The sequence below is a fragment of the Neoarius graeffei genome, chromosome 13, assembly GCF_027579695.1.
Source record: "Neoarius graeffei isolate fNeoGra1 chromosome 13, fNeoGra1.pri, whole genome shotgun sequence".
Classification (NCBI taxonomy): domain Eukaryota; kingdom Metazoa; phylum Chordata; class Actinopteri; order Siluriformes; family Ariidae; genus Neoarius; species Neoarius graeffei.
Window position 1 is genome coordinate 25530150 of NC_083581.1, and position 12131 is coordinate 25542280.

The 12131-nt window shown below is 39.3% G+C and overlaps 1 protein-coding gene across 1 annotated transcript in view; it reads right to left on the reverse strand.

The window, feature by feature from the left end:
• Window positions 1–2927: 2927 nt before the first annotated feature.
• LOC132896514 (uncharacterized) overlaps window positions 2928–12131 on the reverse strand; it is a 165323-nt gene continuing 156119 nt past the window's right edge. The window contains exon 18 of the mRNA XM_060937402.1: window positions 2928–3004. The gene's annotated coding sequence lies outside the window, so the exon portion shown is untranslated. The remainder of the gene's footprint in view (window positions 3005–12131) is intronic.

Consider the following 12131-nt stretch of genomic DNA (forward strand, 5'->3'; position numbering starts at 1 on the left):
TGGAGCACCCGGAGGAAACCCACACGGACACAGGGAGAACAGGCAAACTCCACACAGAAAGGCCCTCGTCGGCCGCTGGGCTCGAACCCAGGACCTTCTTGCTGTGAGGCGACAGTGCTAACCACTACACCACTGTGCCGCCATGTCTGATGATATTATTATTATTTATTACATATTAATATTACATCATCACTTTTAGCGATTTTAACAAAAGGTCTGCAAACATGTTTTTTTTTTCTCAAGACCACATTTACACTGTAATGTAATCATATGAAAAATGCCATTACAGACTGGTGGAGCAGCGTGCTGAAAATAATATGTATTTGGTCCAAGGTGTGGGTTTTTTTCATACGTCGCTGGCTCTTTTGCCAGTAGCGCATCACTTGCGCAGGTCTGGGGTTACCCTGCAATTTTCGGGTTGTTCTATTATTATTAGGCTACCGCATAAAAGCGGTCACATTGTGTGCTCAATACCTGTATACAGCGCTGAAATAAACGTTTTGCAATGAATAAGAAGTGTTTTGAGTTAACAGCATATTTTTAACACTAGAAGGCCCAAAGTGCAGACTTTAGTCTGCAATGAAATCCCCCCAAATTTGTGAATAAGTCTAACGTACCATTACCTGCATCCCATTGTTGTGTAAAGAAGCCTAATTATTGTGTTACCTGAGAAATAGCCTCTTTGTTTCTAACCCTAACCAGACTTCGTCACAACCAAGGCAACCAAGAAGGATTAGTTCTAACCCTAACCCCAAATCCTGGCTCTAACCTCAACCTGAGCTCACCCCTAACCCAACCCCTACCCTTAGCCCCTAGCCCAAAACCTAGCCTCAAATAATAATGGAATAATAACCCAAATATAACATGGGGGTGCTGACCAGGCACTTGTGGAGCATTGAGGATGGGGCTTGGGAAGGACAGTGCACCCTGCAATAATAACAGAAGCACTGAACTTTTTGTACGCTGCCACAAATACACCTGTGGCAAATGTACTGTAGGAAAGACTCACCATGGGAATGTGGAAACTACTAGATGGGACAACTCTATGCTACATTTCTGTGCTTTGTATAGCCTCCATGTGTAGTGAGTCTGCTTTTCTTAGTGTAAAATAAATGTTTATTTTCTTCCTGAAGTTATACCATCTGTAGTTTTTCCAAGCTGAAATTGTGTTTTTTGGGGCACTAATTCCAGTCCTCTGTCTTCTGACATTGTAAGCTTGGCAGAGTAAATTGTCACTGAAATTAGGGTGTAACCTAAAACCAAATTACCATTCATGAATAGCAACCTCAGTGGGGGGTGGAGTGGCTGTTCACAATACAATGGAGACAGCACCTTGAGAGGAATACACAATTTTTGCAGAAAGGAGGGGGCATGCAGCAGAAGTGGGCCTTTTAATGAACCATGCTTATCACATATGGTAACACATTATCAACAAAGAAAGAAAAAACACAATGCCAAGGATCAGGAAAAGAACCACAGCGCTGTGATTAGTTGGGCTATCAATGACTGACAGAGCCCCGGCACGTAACTAAGCATTATAAAGTTAAAAAATATTATTTTTATTGAAAAAACAAGAATGTAATGATTTCTAAAATTTCTAAAATGATTTTACCTAACGCAATTTTCTGCTTAAATCCACATTTGCTGGTGTTGAGCGTTTTTTTTTTTTTTGCTTCTCAAAATCATCTCATCACAGATCACTCGCTGCTGTGTGCGAGCTTCCCTGCCCCCTATTTGTTGAAAATCTTCTGTAGATGTCGGGGTTTTATATTGATTTATTATTATTATAATTGTTAATAATTAAACGTGATAAATCTGGTTATTAGGAACAAAGGAGGGCATAGTGGGAAATGATATGGTAACTGTCTCTTGTCGGTTCAAATACGATACTGTTTTGTGATTACACTGTACCGGTTAATAAAAATAGACAAATGGCATGAACCTCTCTACTGTCTCTTATTACACTAAAGAAAGGGCCTGGCTGAGTCATTGCGTATTACTGAAAAAAAGAAAGAACTAATGATACACAGATTGTGTATCATTCGTTCTTTCCATTTTTAATTGGCAATCAAAAAATGAAAAAAAAAAAGAATTGTTTTTCATTTCAATTTTAGGCTCATATAAAATGAAAAACCAGTCATTTTTTCATTTTTTTGTGTTAAAATAAAAACAAATAAAATAACCAGTCACTTTTTCATTTTTTGATTGCCATTTGAAAATAGAAAGAAGGAATGATACACTGATTCATGTCCTCTAATAAAAAGCAAAGTTGGTCTGACACAATATGTTGAAAGCGACAAAATGAATGCTATGTTGTTATTATTATCATTATTTATTATTACTATAAGTGGTCGAGTTGTAAAATCAAACCGGGGGGATGGTGAAATATTTAGTCGCGTGTCGACCCATCAGTCAGTCCGTCGGTGGGAAACTGGTTTGCTTTTAGGAGGGTTTGCATACAACGTAGGTCTGTGGACCTTGTTCATTTACCAGACATACAGTATTTTGTGCTGATAAAGTGTGTACTACACACTGTGTACCCTTTTTATTGTTGTAAAAAAAACCACTGGTATTTTACTGTAAAACATGCACAGTGTGGATGTCGTGTCATATTTAGTCAGTCTCCTGGCTGACATACCTACCACATTCTCCATATTAGGGTGAAATGCAGATGACAAATTTGAAGTGCAACTTCATAGTCATGGTAGGCTCCTTTTGAATCATTTGGTAAATAATTTATTAAAACCTCAGCAGGCAATGTAAATGAACAACTGAATCTTTTCATATCAAGTCAATAGAATTTTTATTCAAAGCTGAACATTGGGAACATTGAATTAAATACAGAGGTACAGTAGGTAGGTAACCAATAAGCTAAAACAAGCAACAGTAAATTGTAAATCTTCAGCTCTTCAGCTGTTGGTTCTCCTGCTTGCTCCTGCATTGTCTCACACTCCGGGTCCTCCAGCTCCTGTCGCACTGTGTTGCAGTTGCTGCTGACTGTCATCTGGAATAAAGAGCAGTGGATAAGATAATTTAATTAAATATAATTATAATGTTATTTCTGATTTATTTACTATCTGAATGAGGATTTGAGCTTTGAAAAATGACCGGATTCTTTCTGTAACGTTGATTCCCACTGTTATCTAGGTCACGTGACACCTTAACATTGACGGTTACCAAGGAGCTGCCTTGGATACTTTGCTTCGATACATACTGGATACAAGCTAGCAAAATGAGTTAAAAGCAGGCATCTTTGGAAAGTTTCTTTGGAAAGGGGAAAAGGCCCATTGAGGAGACAGAAGAGCCTATGACGAAGAAAAAGAAAGCTGCATTTTAGCAGACACTCTGTCAAGTCCTACACCAATCCTGCTCTGCCTTACATGTTGTGACCAGCTCTCTAATGAGGCAATGAAGCCTTCAAAACTGCTAGTGTCATTTATTTTAGCCTTCCTGTCTTGAATAACACTTTTTGTTGCCTGAAGAATAACAAACGAACGTCCAGGCTGATTAAATTAATGGCCTTATACAAGAAATCAAAGCTAACATGAACCTGAGTAAGCTATCGATAGCTGGATAGACTCCAAACTAACATTCATTATGATAGCTGTGTTGTTATCCGCCGCCCACAAATTAGGCTCCATATTGGTAACTTTACAGCATGATAGTGGGCTCACAGAAAGTGTGACTGATATTCGTAACTCTTGACTTGCCTCCTGAAATGTTTTTTTCTTGCGATCTTAAAGCCGAACTTGCTTAGGTCTTGCTGTCCACTCCGCTTGGCCATGATGCTGCAATCCGCTGCGGTCACTGATGCCGAATGAAATAAAAAATAACGGAACTCCAACTGAATGTCACCTCCTCAAACGCTTCGCTTGCGCATGCCCTCTCTCACGGTAGCTTACTGTATGCTCAGTTTCAGCAAAGCTCCGTGGAATGGCATTTCTAATTCCAATGTTAAATAGAAGTAATGTCCACATTTATTGATAAAATTGCTCAAGGGAAGGGAGGGGGGATGCCCGTTTTAGAGGGGGGATGATTTTGACCATTTTTTATTCAAGGGGGGATGGCATCCCCCCCATCCCCCCTCAACTTGAGTACAGATTACTATTATATTGAGATAATAATAATTAAGAGATCATCAGCTTAACATTAACAGCTTAATATATTAAATGAATAGGATGTATGAATAAATTACTTGATATATACATGCACATGCAATTTTTCTGTTTCATAGACGCAGAGATGATGGACTGTCGCTGAGGATCATGGGAAGGCTAATGTAGCGTGGGGAATAGAGAAAATCAATAATCATAAATTAGAGTTATTATTTCGTTTTGGTTTCCCTGTTTATTATTTGTTCTGTTTTGAGTTGGAAAAAGGAAAACAAACACCAATCCCTCATTTTTTGGTCATACAGAAAAACAGGAAAACGAAATGGAGTGTTTTTTTTGTTTTTCAGATTGAATGGAATACTTGAATGATCGGATGATACAAGGACCTACATGTAACACTAAAAAGTGCACAGTGCTTCATTGCAAGAGTCATTTTTTTAAATATTTATTTTTGAGCGAGTAAACCCAAGGCAAGAATCGAGCCATGTTTCAGGAGTTACCAGTACAGGACATGTGCAGTAACCACCAGACTACCAAGACCCGCAGTTTTGTCTGCTCCTGCACTGAAAAAGTAACCTACCGTATAGAATTTACCCAATAAATCTGAGGTAACAATTTGCATTGACTTGTTTGGGGTAGATTTAATTCCATATATCGAGTATAAAATAACTGAAATAAAAAGCTATGAAATACTTAAATTGGGTAAAATTTACCTCATTTATGTATCTATTACAACAGCTTCACACAACATTTCAAGATTTTTTTTATGAGAGAAGCGCCATCTAATGGCGACACCGTGGAATCGAATGAATGGGCGTGCTTAGAATTAAAATAGGGGAGGAAGGGGGGGTCTGAGCCATTCATGGCAGCCCCCTGGCGTTCAGCTGGGAACTGCACGGCAGTCGCATGGCGTGCGGTTGGAACGGGAAAAATTCAATTGCTGCTACTGTAGGTGACATGCATCTGCTCCAGGTGATTGTTTATCTTGATGACATCATCGTATTCGGATGTACCTTAGAGGAGCATGAAGAAAGACTTCTCAAAATGCTCGACAGACTGGAAGAATGTGGCCTGAAGATATCACAGGACAAGTGCCAGTTTTGTCAATCACAAGTGAAGTATGTTGGACATATTGTATCTGCTTCAGGAATAGCCACCGACCCAGAGAAAGTGAGTGCTGTTAAGAACTGGAAGATGCCAAATGACCCAAGATCTCTGAGATCGTTCCTCGGATTCTGTGGCTATTATCATCGATTTATCAAGAATTATTCTGCCATAGTCCAACCACTCACAGAGCTTACAAAGGGTTACCCTCCAACCAGGACTGGGTGCAAGGTTGCCCAAGAAAAAAAGTCCTACTTCAAAGAGGGAGAGCCTTTTGGTGAGCGCTGGGATGAAGAGTGCACAAAGACATTTAAAGACATTATTTACTGCCTGATGCATGCCCCAGTGTTGGCGTTTGCCAATCCAGCCAAGCCATATGTGCTCCACGTAGATGCCAGTCTGAATGGCTTAGGCGCTGTTCTTAATCAAGAATATCCTGAAGGTTTGACGCCTGTAGCGGTTGCAAGCCGCAAGCCAAGTGCCTCTGAGCGGCGTTATCCCATTCATCAGTTAGAATTTCTGGCATTGAAATGAGCGGTAGCAGACAAATTTCACGATTACCTTTATGGGGCAAAGTTTACAGTGAGAACGGATAATAACCCACTCACTTATGTCTTAACCAGTGCCAAGCTCAATGCAACTGGTCATAGGTGGTTGTCAGCCCTTGCCACCTACAATTTCAAAGTTCTATATAGCCCTGGTCAACACAACATTGACGCTGATTTGCTGTCATGTCAATTGCTGTCCACTGAAGTGTCACAAGATTGGACAGAGACATCACCCCATGGGGTTAAAGCCATCTGTCAGATAGCCACCCCAGGCGAACACACTAATGGACATCTCATTGATCAACTAGGAGCCAACTCCCAAAGTGTCCCTAGTGTCTATGCCTATCCGACACAGTTGGAGATGAGCAACTTAGAACAGTTAAGCCGCAATAACTTGAGTAAAGCACAAGATCAAGACCCAGCCATTGGCCCAGTGAAAAGAGCAGTAGAGACTGGTCAGTTACATTCTGTGGCCAAGACTCAAGATCAAAGTGTTTTGTGACTGCAACAACAAGGTCCTAAGTTGATTATCAAGAATCACCTTCTATTTAGGATGGTGAAGAAACCATCTGGAGACGAATGACAACAGTTAGTCTTACCTGAGAAATACCACCAGATGGTCATGCGTTCCCTTCACAATGATTCCGGTCACCTAGGAGTTGAACGGACTAGTGAACTTCTCAAGGATAGATTCTATTGGCTGCGAATGTCCATACAGATTGAGGATTATGTCAAGAAATGTGGGAGATGCATTGCCAGGAAGACACTTCCGCAATGAGCTGCACCCCTGACTCAAATCACGAGCACAGGTCCTCTAGACTTAGTGTGTATAGACTTTTTGTCTATTGAGCCAGACTATAAAGGCATTGCGAATGTGTTGGTCGTAACAGATCATTACACTCGTTACACCCAAGCCTTCCCTTGCAGAGATCAGAGAGTCCTGACCGTAGCCAAGATGCTGTTTGAAAAATTTTTTGTGCATTATGGCTTACCTTCACGTATTCATTCAGATCAGGGCAGAGACTTTGAAAGTCGCCTTATCAAAGAACTACTCGGGATGCTAGGTATCCGTAAGTCTAGAACATCACCCTACCAAGGTGCAAGGTGATGCACAGCCAGAACGATTCAACAGAACATTGTTGTCCATGTTGGGAACTTTAGATCCTGCCAAGAGGTCACAATGGAGTTAGAGCATTAGTGAATTAGTCCACGCGTACAGTTATACGAAGAACGAGGCTACTGGCTATTCGCCATATCTACTCATGTTTGGTAGAGAAGCCCGTTTACCCATTGACATCTGTTGCAACACTTCTGCTGATGGAAAAGAGCCTGTGAAGTACCAGCAGTATGTGGAAAGCATGAAGAGAGATCTTCAGAAGGCAAGGCAAGTTTATTTATATAGCACATTTCATACACAGTGGCAGTTCAATGTGCTTTACAGAAGTAAAAGCAAAAAACAGTAAACAATAGAAAATAAAATTACATAAAATAAATGGGGAAGAAAATTAATAAGAATTAAACAATAGTAGAAATAAAATAAAATGAGATAAAAGTTCAATTAAAAAAACAGCAGAATAAAATAGAATAAAAGTTATGTAAAATTTAAAACATGGAGAGACTGTAAAAGTAAAGAGTTTAAAACATGTAGAGATGGCAATATTAATAATTTAGCAGAAAGCATCTGAAAACAACTTGGTCTTTAGTCTAGATTTGAAGCTGCCAACAGCAGGAGCATTTTTTATGCCCTCTGGCAGTTGGTTCCATAGCTGTACTGCATAGTAGCTAAAAGCTGCTTCACCACACTTTGTTTTAACAACAGGTTTTAACAGTAAATTTTTCTGCTGCGATCTGGTAGATCTGATTGGGTTAGGCCGCTGCAACATATCAGAGAGGTAATTGGGCCCTGTACCATTTAGAGATTTGTACACCAGCAGCAATGCTTTAAAGTCAATTCTGTAGCTTACTGGAAGCCAGTGAAGGGACCTTAGAATTGGAGTAATGCGTTGTGTTCTTTTTGTTCGTGTGAGAACCCTAGCTGCTGCATTTTGAACCAGCTGAAGTCGTTTGACGGTTTGTTTGTTTTTTTGGCAGGCCTGTGAAAAGGCCATTGCAGTAATCAACCCTACTAGAGATGAAGGCATGTATAAGTTTTTCCAGATCATTTTTTGACAAGTCCTCTTAGTTTGGAAATGTTTTTTAGGTGATAAAATGCCGTTTTAGTGATTGCTTTCATATGCCTCTCAAAGTTTAGCTCACTGTCAATGAAAACACCAAGATTTTTAACCATTTCTTTTGTTTTAATCCCCTTTGTGTCAAGAATAGTGGTAATCCTGAGTCTTTCATCTTTTTTTCCAAATAGAATTACTTCTGTTTTATCTGTGTTCAGCTGAAGAAAATTGTGACATCCAGTTGTTGATTTGATCGATACACTGGTAGAGACATTCAAGGGGGGCATAATCATTAGGTGATAGAGCAAGATAAATTTGGGTATCATCTGCATAGCAGTGATATAAAATTGAATTGTTCTTGATAATTTGCCCAAGTGGGAGCATATAAAGGTTGAATAGTAATGGTCCAAGAATCGACCCCTGGGGGACACCACAGGTCAAGGACATTGACGCTGAGGTACAATTTCCCATGGTAACAAAGAAGCTTCTATCTTTTAAGTATGATTTTAACCAATTGATAACTTTACCAGTCAACCCAACCCAATGTTCAAGTCGATATAGCAGTATGTTGTGATCAACAGTATCAAAAGCTGCACTGAGGTCCAGTAATACCAGGACCGATGTTTTGTCTGCATCAGTATTAAGACGTATGTCATTTATAACTTTAATCAGCGCTGTTTCAGTGCTATGATTGGCACGAAATCCTGATTGAAAGTTATCAAAACAGCTGTTTGATATCAAGAAGGCAGTTAATTGATTGAAGACAATTTTTTCAAGGATTTTCCCGATGAATGGTAGATTTGATATTGGCCTGTAGTTATTTAATACTGAAGCATCCAGATTATTCTTTTTAAGTAGGGGCTTTACAACGGCTTTTTTCAAGGACACAGGAACAATGCCAGTCTCTAGGGATGTATTTATGATTTGAAGCACATCTGTAATTATAAGATGTAGAACAGACTTAAAGTTGGTGGGCAGAATGTCCAATTCAGATGTTGAGGAACTGAGATTTTGTACAGTTTTTTCAAGAGTCTCAATCAATTAAACAAAATTCTGACATTGTGTTGAAGTTATCTGTCTGTGTCACTGGCGATTGCAGTTTTTCAATTATTTGCAACTGAGATATATTATGAGCAATATTATGTCATATTTTATCAATTTTACCTTTAAAGAAGGATGCAAACTCATTGCATTTATTAACTGAGAGAAGTTCAGGTGCTAATTATGGTGGGGGATTTGTTAGCTTCTCTACTGTTGAAAATAGCACACGGGCATTGTTCATATTCCTGTTGATGTTGGAGAAGAAAGACTGTCTTCCTTTATGAATTTCATAATTATATTTAAAAAGCATCTCTTTATGGATTTGATAATGGATGTGAAGTTTAGTTTTGCGCCATTTTCTTTCAGTCTTTCTACATTCTCTCTTTAACAGTTGGGTATTGCTTCCATGGTGCTTTCTGCTTATCACTGACTCTTGATTTTGAATGGAGCAATATCATCCATAATTTGGGTCATATTTAAATTAAAAATTTCCAGTAGATCATCTACAGAGTCTGACATTTTGGTTGAGATCCGAGAGAGAGCTTGCTCAAAGAGAACACGTGTTGTCGTTTATGACTTTCCTACCCATAGTCATTGAGCTGTTCTGAATGTGAGGAGACATAGAAACATCAGAGAAAACACAAAAATGATCAGATAAGGCCAGGTCAACAACAGTAGTAGAAACAGTAAGACCCTTTGTGATGACGAGGTCAAGGGTATGACCACGAGAGTGGGTCGGCCCTTGTACATGTTGTACAAGGTTGAAGTTGTCAATAAGTGCAAGTAGTTCATTGGCATAGGTGTTTTCAGGATTATCTACATGCAAGTTAAAATCCCCAGATATAATAAGACAGTCAAACTCTAAGCAAATGACTGACAACAGTTCACCAAACTCTTCCAGAAAAACTTTGGCTGAATGTCTCGGAGGCCTGTAAATAGTTAATAATAATGTTAGGAGAGCATGTAACAATTGCACATAAGTATTCAAAGGATGTAAAATCACCAAGTGAGGATTGTTTACATTGAAAAGAGAATTTGAATATATTTGCAATCCCTCCACCTTTCCCCTGTCGGGTAACATTCATAAAATTAAAATTTGGGGGAGTTGCTTCAATAAGGGTGGTAGCACTATTTGCTTGATCCAGCCAAGTTTCAGTTAGAAGCAAAAAAAAAAAAAATCAAGATTATGTTTGCAGATAAGATCATTAATTAAAAATGACTTGTTTGAAAGTGATCTAACGTTCAGAAGAGCTAGCTTTACAGAAAGTCTAAAAGTAATATCTGCTTGGGCACTCTGATGTTTTGAAACAGGAAGGAGACTAGACTGATTTACCCCCTGGGTTAAATATGCTCTATGTTTTCTATTTCTTATCAACACAGGAATAGAGAATGGCATAGGCATACTGGGTCCCAGCTTGTTTTCAAAACTACACCCAATGCAGGGACCCCCAGCACATCATACTAGACTTTCTTTATGTTCCATTTTGTTTGAGAGGATTGGAGATGTCATGTATCTTTTACAGAATGCATACAAGCTTGCTTCTGATGCCTCACAGAAGAGCCATGAAAGAAACAAGACAAAAGAGTAAAACATCAAACTCTGGAAGAAGGAGACAGAGTGTTGATTAAGAATCTTGGATTGACTGGAAAACACAAGTTACAAGACAGATGGAATTCATTGCCCTATATTGTGGTGAAGAAATTGCCAGACTTACCAGTATATCGCCTGAAACCAGAACGAGGTGCGGGAGGTATACGAACACTTCACAGAGACCACCTATTACCGATAGGAGAGTCTGTGAGGCTCACAACTCCAGAAGAGAACAAACAAGATCCTCGTAGACCTGTGACCAGAACCCAGACCATACAGAGATAGGTAAGAAAGGAAACCAGGAATGAGGATGTCAGAGAAGAAGAGAAACAGGATGAGTTTGAAGAGTCTTCATCAGATGAGGAGTACGGAGGACACTTTCTCTGTCAGTGATGTGAGAGAGTTGTTCAGACTGCAACCATCTGCAGCAACTGAGAGAGAAACCTCAGATGTGCAAGCAGCAGAGTCCAATGTCTTAGAAGATGATCAGGCTCAAGATGTTGGGGAACCTGAGGAGACTCATGGAGAAGATGAAACAAGTAGTAGTCTTCAGCTACCTCCAGACCCCGTGGTACTCACAGAGTCTGAAGGGGGAGAAAATCTTCCTGCCATTGATGTAGTTGAGGACGACGAGCCACCAGTGGAAATACCACTTGCAGAACCTGTCTGTGACGAAATGTCCCAGAAGACAAGTTAGGCCTGTGACAAGATTAACCTATGATGAGCCAGGAAAACTGGTAGATAGGCCGCTTACTATGGTTCACAGGGGTATGGTTGTTTATATTAGTAGTCCCTTGTCTGAAGATAAGAAGTGTAAAACACTTTGGTGTCATCCTATGGCCCAATGTTCCCAGTGTGCTCTTAAGAATCCTAACCCTGAGAGGAAAGGCCTTATTAATGTCTAAGACTTAGTGCATGAGGACATGCTAGCCTTCAGAAGGGGGAGGATGTAACAGTGATAAAAAGCCACTTAGGTAAATAAGTATTAAAATAGAGACATTTCATGTAGTTCATAACTCATTTGGACTAAAAACGTTATCTTTATAAGAGGAATAAATAAGGGAATAAGTTTAGAGTTTATATCTTAAGGATCCTGTTTTGGGAATGAAGATGGGAATTCTGGGAATTGTAGTACTGTGTACTAGGCTTACAAGTCAAACATAATGCGTAATTAAGTATGTAACATGTTTGAATTTCTAATGTAACCAATTCATTAGAGAAGTGAAATGTATGCTGCAAAGTTAATTATTTTGACATTTGAGTGTAAAATGTATTTTATTTTACTACGTTTGTACACACTGGAATATTACCAAGGTGAAAGGTCAAAAAACGTGCAAAAGCGAGAGAGAAGACGAACTGAAGGGTGGAAGCTGCCTCTGTCTTCGCGTTAGAAGTATAACATGGCTAACGTTTTATTTGAATGCAGAGACTGTTAGTTCTAAAGTTTATTTGGACTGAATGTGCAACTGAACTGTGGGTGCAATCAGTTAATTATTGAAATTAAGTGATCAATCTCGTTAAATCAGTCTCATTAAATTTTGAAGGTTAATAATTAAAATGAATCAAT